A 25,094-nucleotide genomic window follows, 5' to 3' on the forward strand; every position below is an offset into this window, starting at 1 on the left:
CAAAGTGAGTCATTTCCTTTATCAGTCAAGAATGAAACCATTGGCATATTCTTTATTACAGAACATAGCAAGTTTATAGTATATAGTGCCTGCATTAATAGAACACATTCATTCAATGGCTCCATTTGTATTGAGTGCAACAGAATTTTTTGCATTACTGCATTTAAATTTTCAATATTTAATCATCTCTTTTTGAGGTATAATCTACTAAAAGTGCAACCGCATGACACAGAAATAAACATGCAGGGAAGGATGCATATCTGCCTCCATGTTACCATCTTATAGTTAACTATGAAGGTAGTTTGGGTAAAACTGCCATCAAACAGTGCTACCAAACCTTGGGCTGGATTTTCAGCTTTTGAGATTTTGGGGGGGCGGGGGGGGGGGGGGGGTTGATACTGCCTGGAAAATGTTTGCGTCCTTGTCAACAAAATTCGGCAAGAAATGAGGTTCCATGGTCAGGGGCGCAAAATCAGGCATTTCACAAGGATGTTTTTGCGCCCCAGCCGAAAATGATGGCATTAAAAAAGTTTTGTTGATTTAAGTAACTTCATTGCTGCTCAGTGCATCGCAACATAACGTTACCATCTTTAAAAAAGGGGACAAGTCCGACTGCGGCAACTACAGAGGAATCTCCCTGCTATCAGCCACTGGGAAAGTTGTCGCTAGAGTTCTCCTCAACCGTCTTCTCCCTGTGGCCGAGGAGCTCCTCCCGGAGTCACAGTGCGGATTTCGTCCCCTCCGGGGCTCAACGGACATGATTTTTGCAGCGCAACAGCTGCAGGAAAAATGCAGGGAACAGCGCCAGCCCTTATACATGGCCTTCTTCGACCTTACAAAGGCCTTTGACACTGTCAACCGCGAGGGTCTATGGAGCGTCCTCCTCCATTTCGAATACCCCCAAAAGTTTGTCAACATCCTCCGCCTGCTCCACAATGACATGCAGGCTATGATCCTTACCAACAGATCAATTGCAGACCCAATCCACGTCCAGACCGGGGTCAAACAGGGCTGCGTCATTGCCCCAACCCTCTTGTCAATGGTGCTTGCTGTAATGCTCCACCTCACAGTCAATAAGCTCCCCACTGGAGTGGAACTAAACTACAGAACCAGTGGGAAGCTGTTCAACCTTCGCCGTCACCAGGCCAGGTCCAAGACCACCCCAACCTCTGTCGTCAAGCTACAGTACGTGGACGACGCCTGCGTCTGCGCAGATATAGAGGCTGACCACCAGGACATAGTCGACATATTTACTGAGGCGTACGAAAGCATGGACCTTACACTAAACATTCGTAAGACAAAGATCTTCCACCAGCCTGTCCTCGTTGCACAGCACTGCTCCCCAGTCATCAAGATCCACGGTGTGGCCGTGGACAATGTGGACCATTTCCCATACCTTGGGAGCCTCTTATCAACAAGAGTAGATATTGATGACGAGATTCAACACCACCTCCAGTGCACCAGTGCAGCCTTCGGCCGCCTGAGGAAAAAAGTGTTCGAAGACTAGGCCCTCAACTCTACCACTAAGCTTATGGTCTAAAGGACTGTGGTAATACCTGCCCTTCATCCTGTATGGCTCAGAGATATGGACCATGTACAGTAGACACCTCAAATCACTGGAGAAATACCACCAACGATGTCTCCGCAAGATCCTACAAATCCTCTGGGAGGACAGACGCACTAACATTAGCGTCCTCGACCAGGCGAACATCCCCAGCATTGAAGCACTGAGCACACTTGATCAGCTCCACTGGGCAGGCCACATTGTTTGCATGCCAGACACGAGACTCCCAAAGCAAGCGCTCTACTCGGAACTCCTTCATGACAACGAGCCAAAGATGGGCAGAAGAAACGTTACAAGGGCACCCTCAAAGTCTCCCTGATAAAGTGCAACATGCCCACCGACACCTGGGAGTCCCTGGACAAAGACCGCCCTAAGTGGAGGAAGTGCATCCGGGAGGGTGCTGAGCACCTCGAGTCTCATCGCCGAGACATGCAGAATTGAAGCGCAGGCAGCGGAAAGAGCATGCGGCAAATCTGTCCCACCCTCCCTTACCCTCAACGACTATCTGTCCCACCTGTGACAGGGACTGTGGCTCTCGTATTGGAATGTTCAGCCACTTAAGGACTCATTTTAAGAGTGGAAGCAAGTCTTCCTCGATTCCGAGGGACTGTCTATGATGTTGATGATGATGGTATATTGTATGGTTTTGGTGGGGGGAAGTTTTTGTTATTTTGTTGCAGTAAAATTTATGAATCATCATTTGTCATTGGTGTCTTGTGTATCATTCCAATGTTCACTGGAGACGTGCCTTTATGGAGGCACATAGCGTGTCCAGTATGAGCTCCAACCCTCAGTTTCCTTCATTTAGGAGAGCCGGTCCATTATGAGCTGGTGACTTGCGAGTGTTGATCCAGCAGCATCTCCACGCTGCCTCCCCCGTGGATGGGATGGCTATCCAATAGGGGTCTCGCCAAGCTCCTCTTCGTCGTCCTCCTCTTCCTCCTGAGGTGGGCCTGCAATCCCCACTGGCAATGCCTGGCCCCTCATGATGGGCAAGTTGTGCAACATGCAGCACACCACAATGAAATTGGATACCTGTTGAGGGGAGTATTGAAGGCTGCCTCCAGAGCGGTCAAGACATTGGTCTGTCTGTAGGAGATGGCATATCTCTGTCAGCTCTTCCTTTCGAAAGCACAGCTTTTTCACACACTGCTCCTCAGAGAGCTGGAGGTATGAGCGTTGGTGCCTCTAAACCCATGGGGTGTAAGCCCTCCTCCCCAGATGTCTTCAGCCTCTCCTCATCTATGGGCCGACATGGTCAAGAGCCCTTCTTCTAGCTTGACGTCGCCTGGCAACAGCATGGAGCATGATACGCTGTCGAACTAGTAATGCCCCTATTAAATTCTCTCACTGAAATTGTAAGGGCACTGTAATGGCAGATAAAAGTGCCGTTTGCAAGTCGGAGCTTCACACAGCGTGCTGTGCGCAACCATTGCAGTCAATGTGACCTGCAATATAGGAGCCTCATTCCTCCATTTAAATACGCCACCAATACTGCCTGTTGCACCCTGGGAACGCCTGGTTTTTCAGACGTTTCCTGGGGCGGGTGTTAAATGAGGCATTAGGGCCAAAGTTTGCATCCGGTGCGTTAGCAGAGCGTTGCACGATGACTGACGTCATGATCTCAGTGAAACTAGCTGGCGGAGCGATAAGTTTTTGCACTGCTGCAAACCATGAGCCGAATTTGTCGGTTGGGCGATAAAAGCTGGGTGCCCGGCGTTACTCCTAGAAAAACCATTTACCGCCCCTCCGGGGCGCAAACTGAGACGCAAACAAATCAAAAATCCAGCCCCAATACTAGCACCCATCCTGCCAGCAAACAATTAGCAAAACTGACAGGGACAGGGAAAAACAAGAGCTGAAATAGTTAAGCTGACCATTGGATCTGGTTAGATGAAGTAAAGTGAAATAGTAAGATAGGGCCGAATGGCCTGTTTCTGTGATGTAAATTCACTGTAATATCCCAGTCTTTCAAATAAATACGGCCTTTCTGTGGTACTCCTGGAATGTATTTTATTCCAAGAAAGAACGATGGAGCTCATTCAACAAGCAGCTAGAAATACCATAGAAAAGCCATATTTATTTGAAAGAGTGTGGGATGTCACATAGGGCCCGAGTTCGGTGAAACCTAAGTTCCGCCCAGGTACCGACGAAAGGACCGCTAAGATCCTGACAGTACTTTGGGCGGAAGTTTGGTGAAAAAATGTGGGCAAAAACACCTGGCAGAAAAAATGGGCCTTACACGCCGATTCTGGGCGGCAGCGGGCGGTAGGTCATATTTTAGGTTGCAAATGCGATCCTCGGTAAAGTACCGCCGAGGATAGAGTCCGGCCAGGGAGGGGGGAAATAGGAATTTTTCTTTTCAAAACAATTTTTAAAAAACTACCAGGAATCCTTCAGCAGACCCCATCGACCAAAATCCCTGCAAAAGAAAACAAATGCATTAACCTTTTCTTGCAGGTCTTCACACTTACCGCTCAGGTAAGACCTGCCTCCATGCGATGGTCTCTTCTGCTGCTGGAGCAGAGGACCGCCCCGGACCAAACTGGGGACTCAGCGGGCGGGAGGACTTTTGTCGGCGTTGCACGCAGTCGCACGCCAGCGGACGCCCCCTAGTGGTCTTCTCTCCCCGCCAGCATGAGGACCTGACCAAACTCGCTCAGAGGGGAGACTGCCCAAAAAACATCGAGACCATCGAGAAAACTCGGCGGCAGCCGGTGCTGAGTCGACCAAACTCGGGCCCATAGAATTTACAGCACAAAAACAGGTCATTCAGCCCAACAGGTCTATGCCGGTGTTTATGCTCCACATAAGCCTCCTCCCACCCTACTTCATCAAACCCTGTCAGCATATCAGTTAGAATGCTGTGTGGATTTTAGAACTGTATTAACAGGCACTGGTATTTTGTTAAAAAAAAAAGTCTAATTACAAGGTTCAAAATATTTCGACTGTTCTTTTCCTCCCTCCTTATAAGACCGCTAATGAATGAACATAGGAACAAGAGGAGGTCATTTAGCCCCTTGAGCCTATTCCGCCATTCAATGAGATTATGGCCTTTGGCTGATCTATATCCCTTAATACCTTTAGTTAATAAAAATCCATCAAACTCAGATTTCAAATTAACAATTGATCTCGCATCAATTGTTGTCTGCGGAAGAGAGTTCCAAACTTCTACCATCCTTTGTGTGTAGAAGTGTTTCCTAACTTCACTCCTGAAAGGTCTGGCACTAACCTTTAATCTATGTCCCCTCGTCCTAGACTCCCCAACCAGCAGAAATAGTTTCTCTCCATCTACCTTATCTGTTCCCCTTAATATCTTGAAAACTTCGATCAGATCATCCCTAACTTCTAAATTCCAGAGAATGCAACCCGAGTTTGTGTAAAAGCAAAATACTTGCAGATTCTGGAAATCTGAAATACGAACTGAAAATGCTCTGCAGGTCAGGCCTCGTCAGTGGAGAGAGAAACACAGTTAACGGGCTAGATTTTTCTGACATTGGCAGGTCCCGACCCCGCTGCTGCCTCCATCCTGGCCTGCGAAATGAATTTCCCTAGATTGGGATTGTTAAGCCCACCCAGTGCGCTTTCCGGCCAATTAGAGGAAGCGGGGCTGGTGACAATTTGATGACGCGTCATCACCCGGTTTCCTTAAAGGGACCATGGCCACATTTATTTTGACATTTGTGCGGTCAGTGTTTTACAGCATTGAGGTGCTGCAAACACTGCACAGAGGTGCACGCTGCACCCAGGCTCTCCTGTGACTCCTTCCAGATGCTTACAGAGGGAGTCACAGCACACAGGGTGGTCCTCTTAGGCGAAAGAGATCTCCCTAAAGGATCAACACAGCCTGGTTGCACATTGCGGAGGAGGGCGCAAGCAGGGATGTGGTCAGGAGGACCTGGCTGCAGTGCCACAAACATTTCAATGATCTCAGTAGATCAAACAAAGCCACATTCAACCTCATCCTGCTGTGCCATCCATCACATCCCCATCACTCTGCCTTCCCTACCCTACTCCTTACTCACTCACACCAACTTACCTTGCGCTCCACCCATCCCTCTCTCTATCTAAATTATCACATCACCTCACCAGCCACACCTCACACTCACCCTCGTTCTAGTCCAATCATACCAACTAGCAACACACAAGGGTCAGCACTTGGGTGTTTTATGCAATGTTCATGTAAAGTTTCTGGTAATGTGATGTCAAACATTGAAACCTTTATTTAAAACACTTTGTGTTCTTGGACAGGTTTGTGTGCACCTTTGGAAGTGGCTTAGTGAGTTGTAGTGAACGGTGAGACATAGCGGTACCCCCCGCAATGGTGATGAGTGTGCCAGGAATGGGTTGGACATTGGAGGGATGCTTTATGGTGTTGGTGTGGGATGGAGCCAACCTGGCGCATCATGTGGCAGCCAGGGTGTACAGTGTCAAGTGAAGTAAATCTGGCCATGGTGAGGCCATCTACGTCTGCCACTAGGCGGGGGCCAAAACTAAGCCGACAGGGACCAATCATGGACAGATCTTGTGCTCGAAGAGCAAATCACTTGGCCAGAAGGGCTCATCCCCAAGCAGATTATGCACTTGGGACTGTATAACAAGGACAAGCTGAACACTGATTGGCACAGAGGAGAAGAAAGAACTATAAGCAAGAGAGGACGCAGTGATGTAGACGTGAGTGAAGCCAAGTCGGCGTGCTCCGCTGTCCAGCACCAAAACGGGAAGTAAAGCCTGTCTAGGCCCTGTTAATAAGAACATAAGCAATAGGAGCAGGAGTAAGCCATAAGGCCCCTCAAACTTGCTCCGCCATTCAATAAGATCATGGTTAATCTGATCATGGACTCAGCTCCACTTCCCGGCGCGCTCCCCATAACCCCTTATCCTCTTATTGTTTAAGAAACTATCTATTTCTGTCTTAAATTTATTTAATGTCCCAGCTTCCACAGCTCTCTGAGGCAGCGAATTCCACAGATTCACAACCCTCTGAGAGAAGAAATTTCTCCTCGTCTTGGTTCTAAATTGGCGGCTCCTTATTCTTAGATCATGCCCTCTAGTTCTAGTCTCCCCCACCAGTGGAAACATCCTCTCTGCATCCATCTTGTTATGCCCCCTCATAATCTTGTACGTTTCTATAAGATCACCTCTCATTCTTCTGAATTCCAGTGAGTAGAGGCCTACCCAACCCCCTCATCCCTGGGATTAACCGAGTGAACCTTCGCTGAACTGCCTCCACAGCAAGTAAATCTTTTTGTAAATTTGGAAACCAAAACTGCAGGCAGTATTCCAGGTATAGCCTCACCAATACCCTCTACAGCTGTAACAAGACGTCCCTGCTTTTATACTCCATCTCCTTTGCAATAAAGGCCAAGATTCCATTGGCCTTCCTGATCATTTGCTGTACCTGCATACTATCCTTTTGTGCACAAGTACCCCCAGGTCCCGCTGTACTGCAGCACTTTGTAATCTTTCTCCATTTAAATAATAACTTGCTCTTGGATTTTTTTCTGCCAAAGTGCATGACCTCACACTTTCCAACATTATACTCCATTATACTGCCAAATTCTTGCCCACTCACTTAGCCTGTCTATGTCCACCTGCAGCCTCTTTATATCCTCTTCACACATTACCCTTCCTCCCATCTTTGTATCATCAGCAGACGTGGCTACGTTACACTCAGTCCCCTCATTAATATAGATTGTAAATAGTTGAGTCCCAGCAATGATCCCTGCGGCACCTCACCCGTTACTGATTGCCAACGTTTTGGACCATTTATCTGGCTCTGTTTTCTGTTTGTCAGCCAATCTTCTATCCATGCTAATATATTACCCCCAACCCTGTGAACTTTTATCTTGTGCAGTAACCTTTTGTGTGGCACCTTGTCAAATGCCTTCTGGAAGTCCAAATACACCACATCCATTGGTTCCCCTTTATCCAACTTATTTATTACATCCTCAAAGAATTCCAGCAAATTTGTCAAACATGACTTCCTCTTCATGAATTCATGCTGACTTTGCCTGACCAAATTTTGCTTTTCCAAATGTCCTGTTACTGCTTCTTTAATAATGGACTCCAACATTTTCCCAATTACAGATGTTAGGCAAACTGGTCTATAGTTTCCTGCTCTTTATCTGCCTCCTTTTTTGAATAGGGGCCTTACATTTGCAGTTTTCCAATCTGCTGGGACCTCCCCAGAACCCAGGGAATTTTGGTAAATTACAACCAATGCATCCACAATCCCTGCCACTACTTCTCTTAAGACCCTAGGATACAAGCCATCAGGTCCAGGGGATTTATCTGCCTTTAGTCCCATTATCTTACTGAACACCGCCTCCTTAGTGATTGTGTTAAGTTCCTCCCCCTCTATAGCCCCTTGACTATCCACTGTTGGAATATTGTTAGTGTCCTCTACTGTAAAAACTGATACAAAATACTTGTTTAGAGTTTCTGCCATCTACTTGTTCCCCATTACTAATTCCCCAGTCTCGTCCTCTAAGAGACCAACATTTACTTTAGCCACTCTTTTTCTTTTTATATACCTATAGAAACTCTTACTATCTGTTTTTATATTTTGTGCTAGTTTACTTTCATAGTCTATCTTCCCTTTCTTAATCATTTTTTTAGTCATTCTTTGCTAGCTTTTAAAAGCTTCCCAATCTTCTGTCCTCCCACCAGTTTTGGCAACTTTGTGTGCCCTTGTTTTTAATTGGATACTGTTATACTCATAATAAATGGTCAGACCGAGTACTGTGTGTAATGAGCAAGTATGACCTTATCTCCTTTATTGTAGTTCCAGAGTGCAGGTACCTCGTGGGTGGCCTGCTTATATACTGTACTCCCAAGGGATGCTGGGATCCCTTGGAACTCCAACAGGTAGGCCCTCTGGTGGACAGGTGTGGTGCAGGTTATAAGGTGTTAAATACATAACATCACTCCCCCGTGAAGTCAACAATACATTTATTTACAAGGTGAGACGATCTGGGGCTTTGTGCTCCCTTGTCAATCGTCTCGGTACAAATGTTGGTGTGGTTGGGTTGGTCAGTTCTTCGTTGAGCAGCTGGCCTTGCCGGGCTGCTGGGTATAATGAGTTCTGTTTCGTGGTCAACTGTGATGTCAGTTGTCACTTGTGTGTGTGTTGGAAGGTCAAAGTTGATGGTGTCCTCTTCAGGTTGTACGTCGCTGTTGGTGAAACGCAGTTTAATTTGGTCCAAGTGTTTTCTGTGCGTTTATCCATTGGTCAGTGTGACCTGAAACACCCTACTCCCCTCTTTGGCTGTGACCAGCGAGCCATTTGGGACCATGTCCATAATTGTGCACAAACACAGGATCATTGATCTCACTATCGCGTGACAAGTTTGCGCGGTCATGGTACACTTGTTGATGCCGCTTGTCCTCCACGAGATCATGTAGATCAGGTTGGACCAGAGACCATGACCATAAATAAGTTCGCTGGCTGTGCCATTTCCACCCCGGTGGTGGGCAATGGCAGCCGACTGAGAGCATCTGCACAGTTCTCTGTGCCCAGTCTATAGCGAATTACACAGTTGTATGTCAACAGCATGAGCGCCCATCTTTGGAAGCGGGGAGAGGCATTGGTATTGATCTCTTTGCTCTCCGAGAATAGCGATATGAGCGACTTGTGGTCAGTTTCAAGCTCGAACTTGAGGCCAAATAAGTACTGGTGCATTTTTTTTACCCTGTAAACGCACGCCAGAGCCTCTTTTTCAACCATGCTGTAGGCACTTTCGGCCTTGGACAAGCTCCTGGATGCATACGCAACTGGTTGCAAAATTCCCGATTCATTAGCCTGTTGTAACATACACCCGACTCCATATGACGACGCATCGCAAGCTAACACTAGTCATTTACATGGGTTATACAGAACAAGCAGTTTGTTAGAACACAGTAAATTTCTGGCTTTCTTAAAGGCAGCCTCTTGTGAATTCCTCCATACCCAGTCGTCTCCCTTGCGCAGTAGCGCATGCCGGGACTCTAGCAGGGTGCATAACCCAGGTAGGAAATTACCTAAGTAGTTAAGGAGTCCCAGAAACGACCGCAGCTCCGTCACATTCCGTGCTCGCGGCGCGTTCTTGATGGCGTCGGTGGGTCTGATGCCGTCTGCTGCAATTCTCCTTCCTAAGAATTTGACCTCCTGTGCCAGGAAAACACACTTCGAGCGTTTCAACCTGAGCCCCATGTGATCCAACCGACTAAGAACCTCCTCCAGGTTCTTCAAGTGCTCCATGGTGTCACGACCTGTAACCAATATGTCGTCCTGGAAGACCACTGTAGACGGAACCGACTTTAGCAGGCTTTCCATGTTCCGCTGGAAGATCGCTGCAGCTGACCGAATCCCGAACGGGCACCGGTTGTAAATAAACAGACCTTTGTGTGTGTTGATGCAGGTGAAGCCTTTCGAAGACTCCTCCAGCTCCTGCGTCATGTAGGCCGAGGTCAGGTCCAGCTTGGTGAACGTCTTCCCTCCAGCCAGGGTTGCAAATAGGTCATCTGCCTTGGGTAGCGGGTATTGGTCCTGCAGCGAAAAATGGTTCATTGTTACTTTACAGTCACCGCAAATTCTAACTGTACCATCCTCCTTGAGTACCGTAACAACTGGACTGGCCCAGTCATTGAACTCCACCGGTGCAATGATGCCTTCACGTTGCAGCCTGTCCAGCTCGATTTCCACTTTTTCACGCATCATATACGGTATCGCTTGAGCCTTGTGGTGGATGGGTCAGGTACCGGGAACCAAATGGATCTGCACTTTCGCCCCCAAGAAACTTCCAATGCCTGGCTCAAATAACGGAGGGAATTTGCTTAGAACCTGGATGCATGCGGTGTTGTCAACTGACGAGAACGCTCAGATGTCGTCCCAGTTCTAGCAGATTTTCCCCAGCCAGCTTCTGCCAAATAACGTGGGGCCATCCCCTGGCACAATCCACAGCGGGAGTTCATGTACTACTCCATCATAAGAAACTTTGACTTCAGCACTGCCAATTAGAGGGATTAGTTCCTTTGTATAAGTCCTTAGTTTGGTGTGACTGGGGCTGAGCTTGGGCCTGTGTGCCTTCTTCCCCCACAGCCTGTCGAAGGCCATTTTACTCATTATGGACTGACTTGCCCCGTGTCCAGGTCTATAGACACTGGAATAACGTTCAGTTTAACTTTCAACATTATTGGTGGGCATTTTGTCGTGAACGTGTGTACCCTGTACACCGCTGCCTCCTCCATACGAGTTTCCATTTCCGTCTGATCCACTGTGGACCGATCTTCCTCTGCAACTTGGTGGTTTGCAGCTCGCCTGCACATTCGTTGGAGGTGTCCCATTGTTCTGCAGCCATTGCACGCATAGTGCTTAAAGCGGCATTGATGGGGCCGATGATTACCCCCGCATCGCCAACAGGGTGTTAACTGCCTCACATTAACAGATGATGGCGGACTCTGGGTCAATTGAGGTCGGGCCACAGCAGCCGGCGTGTACATTCTGCCCTGTACATTTCTGTTCAAAACCTGCATTACTTTATGCACAGTCCTGACAGAAACTTCTTTGTTCTGTGAAATCTGCTTGGTGTTGTCGCTGGTGGACATAAATGCCTGGGCTATCGTTATGGCTTTACTCAGATTCGGAGTTTCTACAGTCAACAGTTTGCTAAGGATTGTCTCATGTCCGATGCCCAGTGCAAAAATGTCTCTGAGCATTTGTTCTAGGAATCCCTCAAACTCACAATGTCCTGCGAGGCGCCTTAGTTCAGCGACGTAGCTCGCCACTTCCTGGCCCTCCGATCATTGACACGTGTAGAACTGATATCTCGCCATCAAAACACTTTCCTTAGGATTTAGGTGCTCCCGGACCAGCGTACACAGTTCTTCGTAGGATTTCTCTGTTGGTTTAGCCGGGGCCAGGAGATTCTTCATGAGGCCATACGTTGTTGCCCCACAGACAGTGAGAGGATTGCCCTTCGTTTGGTCGTGTTCTCGTCCCCTTCCAGCTCGTTGGCCACGAAGTATTGGTCGAGTCCCTCCACGAAGGCCTCCCAATCGTCCCCCTCTGAGAACTTCTCCAGGATGCCGACTGTTCTCTGCATTGTCGCGCGGTTCGTTACCTCGTCGCCAATTGTTATACTCATAATAAATGGTCAGACCGAATACTGTGTGTAATGAGCAAGTGTGACCTTAGCTCCTTTATTGTAGTTACAGAGTGCAGGTACCTCGTGGGTGGCCTGCTTACATACTATGTTCCCAAGGGATGCTGGGATCCCTTGGGACCCCAACAGGTAGGCCCTCTGGTGGACAGGTATGATGCAGGTTACAAGGGGTTAAATACATAACAGATACCGTCCTTTATTTCTTTAGTTAGCCACGGCTTTCTTTTCTCTTGCACCCTTTCCTCCTTACTGGAATATATTTTTCTTGAGAGTTGCGAAATATCTCTTTAAATGTACACCACTATTCATCAACCGTCCCATACTTCAATCTGTTTTCCCAGTCCATTTTAGCCAACTCTGCCCTCAAGCCTGCCTCTATTTTATTAAACTTTTATACTGTTATACTTAATAAATTATCCCTACTTGTTGCAATGTGGTAGTCTCACTGTCAGTTCTTATGCCAGGTCTGATGAAACCTTACAGCTGTTTCAATGGCCACTGACCTCCTGCCTAAGCTTAACAGATGAGGTCTAGGCACAGCGGGAAACTGGTGGGCGACCTGTCAGATCCAAAAAGGTGGGAAAAAAAACATGGATAAATGGCTGTAAACAAGCCGCTGCTCACCCGACATTTGGCAAAGGCGCACCGTGGCTGTAGTGTGTACCATCTGCAAGATGCACGGCAGCAACTCGCCGAGGCTTCTTCAACGGCGTCTCTCAAACCTGTTACATCTACCACCGAGAAGGTCAAGGGCAGCAGGCGCATGGGAACACCATCACCTGAAATTTGCCCTCCAAATCACACACCATTCTGACATGGAAATATATAGTTGTTCCTTCATCGTTGCTGTGTCAAAATTCTGGAACTCCCTCCCCAACAGCACTGTGCGAGTACCTTCAGCACAGGGACTCCAGCGATGAAGGCGGCTCACCACCAACCTCTCAAGGACAATTCGGGATGGACAATAAATGCTGGCCTCGCCAGCGATGCCCACACCCCATGAATAGATTTTAAAAATGACCTAGTTACTGATGTGCGATATTCAAAAAAGCATATCCTTATTACTCAGAGAAAGCAGCCATTGTTTGCATCCAGAGTAAGAGCTGATCACAAGCGGCATGCAGGCTGTTACTCACAGGCTTCAAAACGAGAATGTTTGAGTGACAAGCGTAAAGGGATGGAGGTTTCTCACTTGACTACCAAAGGTTGAAGGTCTCAACCCTGTCCTACTGAATGGGAGAAGTGTTTGCACCAAATGCACTTGTTCAACAGAACAGAGATAGGCAGGAGGTTTTACAATATTTTATGACCCAATTACTTTTCTATACGGATAGTTTTGATTTAATGTTGAACAACAGATATTTGACACAAGCTGATAAGGGTATCATTTTATCTCCAACCTCCGACGCAACTGAGGCTTATTAATAACATTTATGGTTTTAGTTGAACCTTTGACAATGACCCTCTATAATATAATAGCTCACTATAATAGGTCAGAGATGTTTCACTTTCTAAGTTGTCTGAAGCAATGTCACTTTTAACGAAGAGTGTTCATTGCACTGAGTTAACAAGAAAGCTTACTAACCCCCAAAAATTGGACATAACTTTTTGTTATTAGTACATACAAGAAAACTGCAATGAACATATGCAGTCCAGTGTCCCAGTGCCTGGAGAGGTTTTCACGTCTTGCATTGAAAAGTTTACAAAGGTGGAATTTGTCCTGGCAATTCACCGACCACGTGACTAGTATCGAGTAATTACAACCAAACAGTCAATACCAACCCCACCCCACCACCCGCCTCAGTATAAAAACGTACACGAGGGAGGCAACTGTTCACTGTAAGCTGCAAAATACAATAGCGTTTACCACCAACCGCAATCAACAGAACAAGAGTGAAGAGCAAAATCTAATTCCTTTCAATACCTGCAACAGTTACAAGGTTGGTACACACCAGATTTGGAAAATCTCTGAAATGCAATGAAAGTATTTAACAGCTGTAAATTTCTGAAACAGAATCAGTTATTTCTGCGACATGTCGCTGGTAGTAACACCAGATGACTGCCATTGGCTTGCTCGGCTAAGTTATCTGAAGCAACATTACTTTTAATGAGGAGTGTTCAATACATTAAGTTAAAAACAAAACTTATTAACTAAAAACAAAATAGGACATAACTTTTGTGTTATTAGCACAGACATCAGCAAAACTGCAATGAACATATAACGGTGTCCCAGTGAGGTCTCGGTGAGGACAATCTCACAGTGCTAACTGTGGTCTGCGGTTTCAGGTAGGTGAAAGTGGGCTTTTTACAGATTTTCACCAGTCCTGCTCACTGTAAAAAGTTGCTGAATACTTTATGACTCTGCCACGAATTAAGAAGCCTCAAAGGGACAGATCAATGTACTTAATGGCTGATAATTAATGCCATATAATGAAAAGTTGACGATTTGCAAACATTATTTTAGATACCACAGTGACGAACTAAAGCTGCAAGATGGATTGCAGACTTCCCATTGTGATGGCGATGATGATTCTATGGAGTACACATTTCTCTCATGGTAAGTAATGAACTGATTACCTTATTTTAAATGTAATCTGACAATATCACTAGTATAGCAGAGTGAACTCTTTAAATGTTTCAGCTCAGTCTCCAGGCAGATGTCAATGCCAAAAGTTCAAAAGGTCGGTGGAGCCCAGGCAGATTGTGAGCTACTCAATAGCCCCTCAAGCAGCCAACTGCAAAACCCGTGAAATTCGGTGAGTACATGTGAGAACATCACCCACTGAAACGTTTGGAGGATGAGGTAATCTTTGGGCCACGTAAATAAAAAACAAGACATCTGGGGGGGAAGAAATTCACGTTTGGGGGCGGTCACAATCGGAAGGCTTAGTGAAACTTAAATGCAAAAAATGTTTTCGAGTTTCAATCCTGAGGTGCAGACGAGCTTTTGTTGTAGTACCTTAGAAATCGTGCGTATATTGTGAAAGGTCGAAAAGGCTGTACTTCCAGAAATACCGAAGGTCTAGTGAGAAGGAGGAACTGAAGGAAATCTTTATTAGGCGGGAAATTGTGTTAGGGAAATTGATGGGATTGAAGGCCGATAAATCCCCAGGGCCTGATAGTCTGCATCCCAGAGTACTTAAGGAAGTAGCCCTAGAAATAGTGGATGCATTGGTGATCATTTTCCAACAGTCTATTGACTCTGGATCGGTTCTTATGGACTGGAGGGTAGCTAATGTAACACCACTTTTTAAGAAAGGAGGGAGAGAGAAAATGGGTAATTATAGACCGGTTAGCCTGACATCATTAGTGGGGAAAATGTTGGAATCAATTATTAAAGATGAAATAGCAGCACATTTGGAAAGCAGTGATGGGACCAGTCCAAGTCAGCATGGATTTATGAAAGCGAAATCATGCTTGGCAAATCTTCTAGAATTTTTTGAGGATGTAACTAGTAGAGTGGACAAGGGAGAACCAGTGGATGTGGTGTATTTCGACTTTCAAAAGGCTTTTGACACAACAGATTGGTGTGCAAAATTAAAGCACATGGTATTGGGGGTAATGTACTGACGTGGATTGAGAATTGGTTGGCAGACAGGAAGCAGAGAGTTGAGATAAATGGGTCCTTTTCAGAATGGCAGGCAGTGACTAGTGGGGTGCCACAGGGCTCAGTGGTGGGACCCCAGCTATTTACAGTATACATTAATGATTGGGATGAGGGAATTGCGTGTAATATCTCCAAGTTTGCAGATGACACTAAGCTGGGTGGCAGTGTGAGCTGTGAGGAGGACACTAAAAGGCTGCAGGGTGACTTGGACAGGTTAGGTGAGTGGGCAAACGCATGGCAGATGCAGTATAATGTGGAGAAATGTGAGATTATCCACTTTGGTGGCAAAAACACAAAGGCAGAATATTATCTGAATGGTGGCAGATTAGGAAAAGGGGAGATGCAACGAGACCTGGGTGTCATGGTACATCAGTCATTGAAAGTTAGCATGCAGGTACAACAGGTGGTAAAGAAGACAAATGGTATGTTGGCCTTCATAGCTAGGGGCTTTGAGTATAGGAGCAGGGAGGTCTTACTGCAGTTGTACAGGGCCTTAGTCAGGCCTCACCTGGAATATTGTGTTCAATACTTGGTCTCCTAATCTGAGGAAGGACGTTCTTGCTATTGAGGGAGTGCAGCGAAGGTTCACCAGATTGATTCCCGGGATGGCAGGACTGACATATGAGGAGGGACTGGATCGACTGGGCCTGTATTCACTGGAGTTTAGAAGGTTGAGAGGGGATCTCATAGAAACATATAAAATTCTGACAGGACTGGACAGGTTAGATGCGGGAAGAATGTTCCCGATGTTGGGGAAGTCCAGAACCAGGGGACATAGTCTAAGGATAAGGGGTCAGGGAGAAACTTCTTCACTCAGAGAGTTGTTAACCTGTCGAATTCCCTACCGCAGAGTGTTGTTGATGCCAGTTCATTGGATATATTCAAGAGGGAGTTAGGTATGGCCCTTATGGCTCAAGGGATCAAGGGGTATGGAGAGAAAGCAGGAAAGGGGTAGTGAGGTGAATGATCAGCCATGATCTTATTGAATGGTGGTGCAGGCTCAAAGGGCCGAATGGCCTACTCTTGCACATATTTTCTATGTTTCTATGTTAACACCAACCTGTGGTGCGTGAGTGCTCAGGTATGGGTTCTGATTTCCCCACTGTTATGTATGGAGAAAGAGTCAGACTGAACACTGTGAGCTCAAAGTAAAGTGTGACCTTAGTCTTTAATTGCACGTCTCCAGAGTGCCTCTCCAACCTGTGAGGCCTCCTTAAATACCTGTGCGCCCAAGGGATTATGGGATCCCTTGGGACTCCAGGGGATGAGCCCTCTGGTGGCTGTACAGAGTAAATACAAGTTTACATATATAACACCCACTCCGTTAAATACATGGGGTCGAGTTGCTGCACCAGCCACAATCAATGATCCGGGTGCAAATTCTGCTAGTTTTGAATTTGTTTCATTTTCTCAAGTTTCCGGTCAAACTCATTTGCATATCGGCAAATCAAAATCAGACCTGAACTTGCACAATCGGGCACCATTTGAAAACGGAATTTTAAAAAAAGTTGCTTTAAAAAAATATTCCTTGATGTGTTAAGAGTGGTAACTTGGTGCAGTTTTATTAATACAGCTGAAAATGGATTTATCATAAAACATAAGCATTTTTAATCACAGTTTCAATCCACCTCCTGTGAGTAACCCGATTTGAAATTACTCAAAGGTATACAGAACTATCTTTGCGTTATACTGGGGCACAGTAATCGGTTTTATAGGTAATTTAAAAAAATTACTTTCAAACGCTTTGAAGATGTGCCTATTATCCTTACGCCACCAAAAAGCTTAATTTTTGGAGCCTCCACGAAGGCCCGCAAACGAGTGCAATTAGTGGAAACTCCCAATGGTGATTAACATGCTGGGGGCCGTGGCCATTTTTGTGAGTGGGGCCGGCTTCCAGTGTGATGCTTTTTAAAACCAACGCAAAAGATGGTGGAAACTCGAGTTGCACTGAGCGTAATTTGCGCTAAAAATTCCACAATCTTTTTATGCTGATTTTGGGTCAGTCGCGTCGAAAAAAACTTTGCCGAGCGCAAATTCTACCCCATGAAAGAAAGAATTGCATTTATATAGCGTCTTTCACGACCACTGGACATCTCAAAGCACTGTGATGTAGGAAATGCGGCAGCCAATTTATGCACAGCAAGCTCCCACAAACAGCAATGTGATCATGAACAGATAATCTATTTTTGTTACATTGAGTGAGGGATAAATATTGGCCAGGACACCGGGGAGAACTCCCTTGCTTTTCTTTAAAATAGTGCCACGCGATCTTCTATGTCCATCTGGGCGTCGGTTTAACGTCTCATGCGGAAACGGCACCTCTGACAGTGCCGCACTCCCTCAGCACTGCACCGGGACTGTCACCTTAGATTTTTGTGGTCAATTCCCTGAAGTGGGACTTGAACCTGCAACCTTTAGACTCAGAAGCAAATGTGCTACCCACTGAGCCACAACTGACATGATATACGGTGCTGCGGGGAGTCACTGAGCAAAAACAGGAACCTCGTGCAATATGTTGCGGTCTGCGTTCTGAAAGGACGCAGAGTAATGATATGACACATGAGATGCTGCTGTATTGTTTCCTGATGATTATTAGGTGATGCATGAGCACATGTTATAAAAATAAAGAGCAAAGCTAGTTTAACGCCTCGAGGTATAGATTTTTGGATTCTAGACACTGGAAGCAAGAACAGACAACTGAGCAATAACTGACTGAAACAAGTGAGTGCAAATCCATACCTCAAAAATGCCAACAATTGAGCACTAATTCGCTAATTAACAATCTGACTCAGAGGGGTATGGGCGTCCAATGTGGAAAATTGGCCCCTAAAACTGGGCGAAAACTGGAGCTTGAGATTTAGCTTCAAAAAACCCAATTAACGAAGGATTAAAAAAGTCAGATGTGATCCCAATTTTCTGAATGACGCTCCTGTCTCTGAACAGGAACAGAAAGAGGTCTTCCTTCCTCCTTTACTCCCATTCATCATGTCCCCTTAGGGGAATACATACATACTCTCTTCTCAATCTGAATGCATTGCTCCTTGGAATACTTTTCACTACATGTACAGAGTTTGGCCTTAAACCCGGGTGAAACAACAGATCAGCTACTTTTTAAATGTTTGAGCAATTAACTTTTCTTGATAGCATTCATCTTTGTTACCCTGTATCCAGCTGTAAATAACATCTTAACAACTCACTTACCATAACAATGAGGGCATTTATCATTGAATAGGCATGCACAGAACTACATGTGTGTGTGTCAGCCATGACTCAGTGGGTAGCACTCTCGCCTCTCAGTCAGAAAGTTGTGGGTTCAAGTCCCATTCCAGAGACTCGGGCACAAAAATCTAGGCTGACCCTCCAGTGCAGTGCTGAGGGAGCGCTGCAGTGTTGGAAGGGCCGTCTTTCGCTTTCGGATTAGATGTTAAACCAAGGCCCCGTCCGCTCTCTCAGGTAGATGTAAAAGATCCCGTGGCACTATTTTGAAGAAGAGCAGGGGAGTTATCCCCGGTGTCCTGGCCAATATTTGTCCCTCAATCAACATAACAAAAACAGACTATCTGGTCATTATCACATTGCTGTTTGTGGGAGCTTGCTGTGCGCAGGTTGGCTGCCACATTTCAACAGTGACTACGCTCCAAAAAGTACTTCATTGGCTGTAAAGCGCTTTGAAATGTCCCAGTGGTTGTGAAAGGCGCTATATAAATGCAAGTCTTTCTTTTGTTTCTTATGGCAATATTTCAAAGAAGAGCAGACGAGTTATCCCCGCTGTCCTGGCCAAAGTTGGCGGAGTACAGCTAGACTGCATATGACGACTCAACCAAGACAAGACAAGAACACTTTGTGCCTCCATTTTTAAAGGGATGTAAACCAAATCAAAATAGAAAAATTAATTGCAAGTTTTCCCAAATAAACACAAAACTGTTTAGATTTCAGGTTTGCAAATCACTTGAGATCCGACACGTCATTAGAATTGTATTACTGGTGTATTCATTACTCAGACATTTCTCTTATCATTGGTGGTACAAGCAGAGTGCTTTCCATTTTTTACCCACTTTATTTAGGTCACTAACTGAAAATTCAAACATCATCTATATGTGTGTGATACATTTGTTAGACTCTGTGGGCTGGAGATTCCATTTTGGGTCAAAGCAGTTTTTTGCCGCCAAAAAAATACGTGGTGACTCCGCTATGATTTGGAGGCGGAAGATTTGGGGAAACTTGGGAGAAAAATCCGCCCGGCAGCAAAAATTGGCGTTGCACGAATTTTCTGCAACTTTTCTCCGCGGCCGCTACCGCTAAGAGTTGGACCTAGGAAGGGGGAAAAACACAAAACATATTTTTCCAAAAAGCAAAAAATTATTATTTTTTTTAAATCGCAATACATTCACAAGATCCTTTTCTAGTGAATCGCTGCAAAATAATTTTAAAATAAACTTCAACGTACCTTTTTTTTGCAGCTTTTCATACCGACCGTCGTTCCAAGGGCTGCACCAACATGTTTTTCTTCGGCTTTTTTTTTTGACTCTACTTACGGGTCACCGCTGTGGCCAAACCCGGGCGAAAGCACGCCAGCGGTCTGCTCCCCAGCGGTATTTCAAAAACCGCCGGCACAAGACTTCAGGGAATTCCGTGCCGCACCATTTTAAACCCAAAATGGCGAAATACTGCTGAAAAACCCGGCGGAAGGTTGCGGAATTTCCAACCCTGTGTCTTTGTTGGAAAGAACCGCTGTGTAGTTAATGTAACATGGAGGCTTTACCAGCTGGGAATGGGATAGCCCCTTTGTGGGGTTTTCGCACTCCAGCTAGTTAACCAATGGCTGTCCGACTGGGAAAATCTCTTGCACTATTACCACCTTTATATAACCCAGATCAGAGGGCCAAAACGTTCCTGGCTTCTTCCATTGGTCCTTCCATCTAACAATGATCATAATTTGGACCAAGATAAAATATACAAAACCTGTAGAGAAGCCACTAATGGTGTATTTTATTTTAATAAAGAGTTCTGCTGCGGGATGAGGAAACATCTTGTCTTGATCCAAATGCACTGCAGGCAAAGAGATTGCTCTCCTGTACGCAAAAGTAAGTAGAAGATAGTGTTTCTTTGCGATGGCACATTAAAGATCTGACTTTAATACTCATAGGATATTGGTAAAGACTGAAACCAAAGGTAATGTTACGTTTAAACAGTGCAAAGTGTTCCTCATTCACTCTATCTTTAATTTAGTTTATTGATGTAGATTATTACAAGAGGCTTATTGTGCTGATCAGGGTTTACAATGGAGGTAAATACATTGCCCATCATTCAATGTTACACAACAGAAACAGGTCATTCCATCCATCAAGGTTATGCTGGTGTTTTTCGCCAGGAGTTACACAAGACTCTGTCTACTGTATTCGCATGTTCCTACTCACATTCCATATCATTTAATATTCCTCCTTTACAAGCTAACAATTCCCTTTTGAAACATTATAGACTCTGCTTTAAGGCAGAGAATTCCACGTTCTAACCAGCCCTTCTGTAAAGGAACTGTGTCTCTAAATTCTTCTGATTCACACAAACTATGGAGGATGAACAAACTGCTCTTGTAGCAAAGTTAAAAATTAAAATTTATTTTCCTTGAGATCTGGTTTCTTGATTATCAGGATCAACATAAACTTCAGAGACAATCTTCGAATATTCATATTGCAGCTCATTCAAACAGAACAGAGCTGAACAATTTTTTCTGAAATGTCCAGCTGTTTGTGGAGTATGAAACACCAGACCCAATTCAATGACCTAACCCTCTGATGCAGTCGGAAGTGATGGTTACACACTGATATTCCAGTCAAGGTTCTGCTCTTGATCAGAAAATGATTTACCACACAGGAATTGTATGTTCCGACAAGTGTACATTTATCTGGATTGGACTGAATTAGAGCAATTTCTCGGGAAACCACGGCACAGAGCCAACAAAAGCAAATGGTTAATCTTAAAGTATCTTGATAACACCATGTTGTAGATATCTATCCCCTGTGAACAATGGAAAATAAAAAACATGCGCCAATATTACAGTTCCATGGAAACCCAGTCAGGTGCAAAAGGCTAATATCCATTTAGCATCTAAAATTGAAAATTGACTAAGAAAATGTGAAAGATAAAGAGAATAATTACAATTATTTTACCAGTATTTGTTACTCTCTATAGTATAATATTTACAGTATCAATAGATTGAATTGCTGCTTTTCTTTTCAATGAGGGTTCTTTGTAGTATATTATTTGGCGGTATCTTGTTGCCCTTCCCCTGCACACCGGCATTGAGTAAAACAATTCCCGCTCGAAGGCTCATAAGGTAAATTAATCCATTTTTAACGTTGTTGCAAGAACAGCTGGCTTGAATCTCCAGGTATATGTACTTCATCACAGTCAGGGGTTTTAATGTGTCACCTGTGACTCAGTGGGTAGCACTCTCGCCTCTGAATCAGAAGGTCATGGATTCAAGTCCCAACTCCAGGGATTTGAGCACAAAATTCTACCCAAACACTTCAGGGCAGTGCTGAGGGAGTGCTGCATTGTCAAGGAGCTGACTCTCGGATGATTGGAGCGTGGACAGGTACAGCAGGAGCGGTAAAGTCAGGGTGAAGGAATGATGAGAGTTCGCAGAGGGACGTGATCGGGGCCCAGGAGAGGCGTGAGTTCGGGGCTCATGAGAGGCGAGGGCCCAGGGGCAGCATGGGCCAGCCCACACTGCGATATGTGTGCGCACTAGATCCGTGCAGCAGAGCCGGTCTCCAGTTGTCTTGGGTAATCCTTGCCACTGGACCAAGACCTAACTCTGTCAAGCCCGTGTGGTGGCTGGTGTACAATGGTCACCACGTTAAAATAATCCACTCACAGGCATCTTCCACCCTTCAAGACTTAGTTCAGACCTGGAATTTGAGGTCCATCATTGAAACACCTGTGAACCTTTTGACGCGGAAGCAAGTCATCCTCGATTCGAGGGACTGCCTATGATGATGATAAATTGAGGCACCTCTCAGGTGGGCTTAAAGTTCCCACTGCACTATTTTGAAGAAGAGCAGGGGAGTTCTCCCCGGTCTCCTGTGCAATATTTCTCCCTCAATCAACATCACTAAAACAGATTATCTGGTCATTATCACTTTGCTGTGTGTGGGAGCTTGCTGTGCACAAATTGGCTGCCGCATTTCCTACATTATTAGTGACTTCACTCCAAAAGTACTTCATCGGCTGTAAAGTGCTTTGGGATGCCGTGAGGTCGTGAAAGACGCTATATAAATGCAAGTCTTTCTTTTGTTCTTAATCAAATCCTTGGTCACTAACAAGCCATATGTTATATAAAAACAGAAAATGCTGATCAGGTATCCCATTTACACTTATTCTAGACTCTTTTTTTTTGTTTCTTTATTTGTCCAATTATCATTTTTTTTATTTGTTCCTGGGATGTGGGTGTTGTTTGCAAAGCCAGTATTTATTGCCGCCTCTAATTGCTCTTGAGAAGGTGGTGGTGAGCCGCCTTCTTGAACCGTTGCAGTCCTTGTGGTGAAGGTACTCCCACAGTGCTGTTAGGGAGGGAGTTCCAGGATTTTGACCCGGCGACGATGAAGGAACGGTGATACATTTGCAAGTCAGGATGGTGTGTGTCTTGGAGGGGAACTTGCAGGTGATGGTGTTCCCATCCACCTGCTGCCCCTGTCCTTCTAGGTGGTAGAGGTCACGGGTTTGGGAGGTGCTGCCAAAGAAGCCTTGGCGAGTTGCTGAATGCATCGTGTAGATGGTACACACTGCAGCCACGGTGTGCCGGTGGTCGTGGGAGTGAATGATCAAGGTGGATGGGGTGCCAATCAATCCCCTTTTACCCTGCAATTTTTGTCATTTAATCTCTCCTCCTTCCACCCTAATACAGACCTTCCCTTTTGTTCTTTCCTCCCTGACCCTCTCTGTGCCCCTGCACTTGCTTAAAGCCCATTGTTACATCTCTAACTTTTTCCAGTTCTGACAAAGACTCATGGACCGGAAACGTTAACTCTGTTTCTCTCTCCACAGATGCAGCCTGACCCGCTAAATGTTTCCAGCATTTTCTGTTTTAATTTCAGATTTCCAGCATCCACAGTATTTTGCTTTTGTAAGATAGATGTGTTGTTGGGGCAGCCTTTTCCTCCATAATGGGAAACATGACAGGGGTAACTGTACAAGGTTCCACTGCCACAAATGCAGAAAGGAGATAGGGGCGCTATTCTTCCGGGGCCGGGACCTGAGCGCCCGGCAAGGAAGTCCCGCCCTAGCCTCTGAATTGGACTTACCACCCCTCAAAGGAAGCGGAGCGCAATCTCCGGCACTCTGCTTGTTTTGGGCGGGTCCCGGGGCATTACTGGGGACAATGTTCAGCGCTACGCTCCTTAGGTAAGGTGAGCAAAACTGTACACAATACTCCAGGTGCGGTCTCACCAGGGCCCTATATAATTACAGTAAGACACCTTTACTCTTATACTCAATTTCTTTTGTAATAAAGGCCAACATACCATTTGCTTTCTTAAATGCTTGCTGTACCTGCATGTTAACTGTGTACAAGGTCACCCAGGTCCCTCTAAATGCCAACATTTCCCAATCTCTCACCAATTAAAAAATACTCTTGCTTTTATATTCATCCTATCAAAGTGGATAACTTCACATTTCTCCCTGGAGTCTACGGAGTCCCGTTCAACTTCACCCGTACCTATTTTGGAGTATCACGTGTGAAACCGACAAAATGCTCGTAGCAAATGGGTCAATCTGTCAGAATACAATACGTGAACAATGGCCCCTGAAAACCACATTTACCTTATATTTGCTTGTGTTGTTTCTTAATAGTCTAACGTTTGTTTCAGGTATAAAGAGAAGATATGCCTTTGCAGACTCATAAACTACCCAAACACAAGGAAGTGCCATCGCAAACAGTTTAAAAAACGAAAAGGTTCACATATCATGCTGAGGTCTCTGAATAAATAGAGGCAATGCAATAAATGTAATCCATTGCCTCTGAATTACATACCACTGTGTAAAATAAAATAGTACCTGATGTCATTATTAATAAATGTATGTTTTAAGCAGAAAAATAAACAATCAGTATGGACCTGTTGGGCTGAATGGTCTGATCCTGTGCTATAAACATCATGTAACCCTTCATTAACTAATGCCTTTCATTCTTTTGTAATGAATACTGGAAACGCACTTAGCCAGTGATCACTTGCAAATTATTTCTCAATCAGCTTTCGGTAAGTTATCACAAACATTAGCATTTCAATATAAATGTAACACACAGCAATGGCACTGTGCATACAATAGCAACTGCTAATACAGACCCGGAACTGAGTAACAGCAGTACACCAAAGGATAGAATAAAAATAGGACGCCCTGAAATGCCTACAGGTTAGTAATCTCGAATCTCAAAGGTTCAAACGGTGGGCAAGAAAATGTTTGCAATCATAAATGACGTCACTATTGCCCCTAAATTACATACCATTGTGTAAAATAAAATGGTACCTACTCTCATTGTTGATATCAGTACATCCAGAGAAGACAAATTAACTGGCTACTTACCTCATTCCCATTTCCAGGACCTTTGTGGAGCAGAATGGTGACCTCCATAACAGTCACTGCACTTCAAAAGTAATTCAAGTGTGAAGTACTTTGAGATGCTGCAGCACAATATAGTGCGATATAAATGCAAGTACAGGTGCTGCGTCAGGAATCCGGAATGTTCCGGAATCTGGACCGATCGGTAGTAGGGTCGTCTGGA

General features: G+C 45.2%; 1 protein-coding gene across 3 annotated transcripts in view; it reads right to left on the reverse strand.

The window, feature by feature from the left end:
- The window catches only part of rassf4a (Ras association domain family member 4a), a 298,691-nt gene that overhangs the window by 114,101 nt on the left and 159,496 nt on the right, over positions 1-25,094 (reverse strand). The gene's annotated exons all lie outside the window — the stretch shown is intronic.

This window comes from Pristiophorus japonicus, chromosome 22 (assembly GCF_044704955.1).
Source record: "Pristiophorus japonicus isolate sPriJap1 chromosome 22, sPriJap1.hap1, whole genome shotgun sequence".
Classification (NCBI taxonomy): domain Eukaryota; kingdom Metazoa; phylum Chordata; class Chondrichthyes; family Pristiophoridae; genus Pristiophorus; species Pristiophorus japonicus.